The sequence below is a fragment of the Pinus tabuliformis genome, chromosome Q, assembly GCF_031772625.1.
Source record: "Pinus tabuliformis cultivar Carrire ecotype Pingquan chromosome Q, CPIR1, whole genome shotgun sequence".
Classification (NCBI taxonomy): domain Eukaryota; kingdom Viridiplantae; phylum Streptophyta; class Pinopsida; order Pinales; family Pinaceae; genus Pinus; species Pinus tabuliformis.
The window spans coordinates 807,937,504-807,940,914 of NC_142296.1; positions in this window are offsets into that span (position 1 = coordinate 807,937,504).

Genomic DNA, 3,411 nt, shown 5'->3' on the forward strand with positions numbered 1-3,411 from the left:
GGAGACTTGAGGATGGCACATTGCAGATGCTGAAGAGAACTTCATGCACCTGAATGGGGCACATAGAGAGTTGATAAGATTGAAGACTTAGATGGAGTTGTGAGCAGCTATGGAGCATTCCTACTACATGGGGAGCTGAGGCATATTGTATGCTTGCTGAGGTGTTGGTTGGGGGATGGTTTATGGAGCTCATGATGACATGATATTGTTGTGACTTCATGTATGGTGGACTTAGAGGATCTAATGCATTGAGGAGCTGAGGTCAGGTGACTTTGATGCAGTATGGGATGCATACTTTCAAAGTACATGTGTGGGCATGGCTTGGAAGAGTGACTTGATGTAGAGGATCGGTATGAGGCACTTTGGAGTTACAACGATGATGATGATGATGCTTTGGTGATACACTTGAGCATGGGTTGAGCTGAGACTCAACTAATTTCTACACATGGGAGCTGATTTGATCGAGGATCATGGGCAAAACATGGATAGGTGAGACAAGTGCATACTTGTTTCTATGGAGACTCGAGGATGGCACATTGCAGATGATGAAGAGGCTTCATGGACCTGAATGGGGCACATCGAGAGTTGGTTTGAGGTGATGGTCTCTTCACATGGAGGAGAGACACATATGGACAACATGTTGCAGACGAGATGGATGGAGTTTCCATGGACCTGAGCATGGATTATGGAGTTACATACTTTGGTATGGTGAGCTTGGTGGCAGTGTTCACTAGGCCGGGACATAGTGGAGAAAGAGTCTTTACATATGTTGCAAGGATGTTTGCCTTGTGTACAAAGGTCGACATCATGGATGGATGATGATCTTGGTGAGCTACCGGGATGGTATGTTGTCGAGGACGACAACAATTTCAGGTGGAGGAGGATGTAAGGTCCTTGGATACAGGCGCGTTCGGGTGTCGGGCGAAGTCACCGTGCACGGGCGCACGGGCAGGCGTGGGCGCACGAGCGGGCAGGCGGGTCTGCATGACAGGTGGGCGGGTCTGCACGACAGGCGGGCGGGTCTGCACGGCGGGTAGGTCTGCACAACGGGCGAGTGAGCGCACATGGGCAGGTGAGTGCACACGGAGATGCGATGAAACTGTGCACGACAAATGCGACGATAATGTAAACACATAAAACGACTAAGTATTGGAGCGAGGATTTATATGCGATGGATTAAAGAAGTGAATGCCAACTTGTAATAGGATTACATGTGGGCATGTATGCACATTTTGGGGTCGGCCATGGGGCTGCACACCCCCTTACGACATACGTAGGTTGCATGTAAATGTAAGAGAGCATGAGCTCATTTCAACCATCGAACTCACATTCTCTCATATGCATAAGAGGGGTAAAACTGCGCAGGGGTAAAAGAGACTACGCATATCTCATGCGTAGGTCTTATAAGGTGCAGTTTTGGAGTTTTATGCCGGTTGGAGTGTGGCAAGCGTGTCGGGGTTCGAGATATGTGTGCAGGACTTGGTAAGAAGGTCGAGTGGCTCGAGTGAGCACTTCTTCTTGTGCAAGGGTGCACACGGTTGTAAAGTAGGTTGCTTGTATTGTAAATTGGTTAAGTGTGAGACTTGGTTCGGTCAAGACACACGGTTGTATTGTAAAACTAATATTCTTGATATAATACATTGTTGGGCAGACTGTTCGGGAGTTGCCCCTCCCTTTATACTTGTTTGCAATTGTTGATGTTCTCGGTTAATTGCATATGGATAATGAATGAGTATGGGCTTCATTAAGTATAAAGGCTAAATAAGTTTACTTGGTTGCGAAACACAAACTAAGTATGTTAATGTTGGAGTAGGCGTAGTCCACGAATGTTAGTATTGTTAAAAAGAAAGCGTTCGGTGGTGCCGCACCTCGCTACAAGCGGTTGGAAGACTACCGTAGGTGTAGGGGCGTGACAGACCCGCCCAAATGACCCGCCCGAACGAGTTCCCATGGGCGCCCTCAAACGACCTGCTCGAACGATTTTGCATGGGCGCCCGAACGACCGAAACGAACTGACAAGGGAGACCCGGGCAAACGAGCTGCACGAACGTGCACAAAGCCAACCTCGGGTCACAACTTAGAATTTTTGATATGGCCCTCGCCCGAACGACCCACCCGAACGAGTTCACACAGGCGCCCTCAAACGACCCGCCCCAACAAGTTAACATCGGTGCCCTCAAACTACCAGCCCGAACGATTTTGCATGGGCTCCCGAAAGACCGAAACGAACCGACAAGGGAGAGCCGGGCAAACGAGCTGCACGAACGTGCACAAAGCCAACCTCGGGTCACGACTTAGCATTTTTGATACGGCCCTCGCCCGAACGACCCGCCCGAACGATTTCACACGGGTGCCCTCAAACGACCCACCCGAACGAACCACCTGAACGACTCTCCCGAACGAGTTCACACAGGCGCCCTCAAACGACCCGCCTGAACGACCCACCCGAACGACCCGTGTGAACGAGTTCACATGGGTGCCCTCAAATGACCCGCCCGAACGACCCACCTAAACGACCCGCCCCCGAACGACCCGCCCGAACGACCCACCCGAATGACCAGCCCGAACGAGTTGACATGGGCGCCCTCAAACGACCCGCCCGAACGATTTTGCATGGGCGCTCGAACGACTGAAACGAACCGACAAGGGAGAGCCGGGCAAACGAGCTACACAAACGTGCACAAAGCCATCCTCGGGTCACAACTTCGCATTTTTTATACGGCCCTCGCCCGAACGACCCTCCCGAACGAGTTCACATGGGCACCCTCAAACGACCCGCCCGAACGATTTTGCATGGGCGCCCGAACGACCGAAACGAACCGATAAGGGAGAGTCGGGCCAACGAGCTGCACGAATGTGCACAAAGCCAACCTCGGTCACAACTTAGCATTTTTGATACGGCCCTCGCCCAAACAACCCGCCCGAACGAGTTCACACGGGTGCCCTCAAACGACCCGCCCGAACGGGTTCACACAGGCGCCCTCAAACGACCGCCCGAACGATTTTGCATGGGCGCCCAAACGACCGAAATGAACCGACAAGGGAAAGCCGGGAAAACGAGCTGCACCTACGTGCACAAAGCCAACCTCGGGTCACAACTTAGCATTTTTGATACGGGCTGGTTCGCCCGGGCGGGCCCTCGCCCGAACGACCCACCCGAACGAGTTCACACGGGCGCCCTCAAATGACTCGCCCCAACGATTTTGCATGGGCGCTTGAACGATTTTGCATGGGCGCGCGAACGACTGAAACGAACCGACAAGGGAGAGCTAGGCAAACGAGCTGCACGAACGTGCACAAAGCCAACCTCGGGTCACAACTTAGCATTTTTGATACGGCCCTCGCCCGAACGACCCGCCCGAACGAGTTCACACGGGCACCCTCAAACGACTCACTCGAACAAGTTCACAT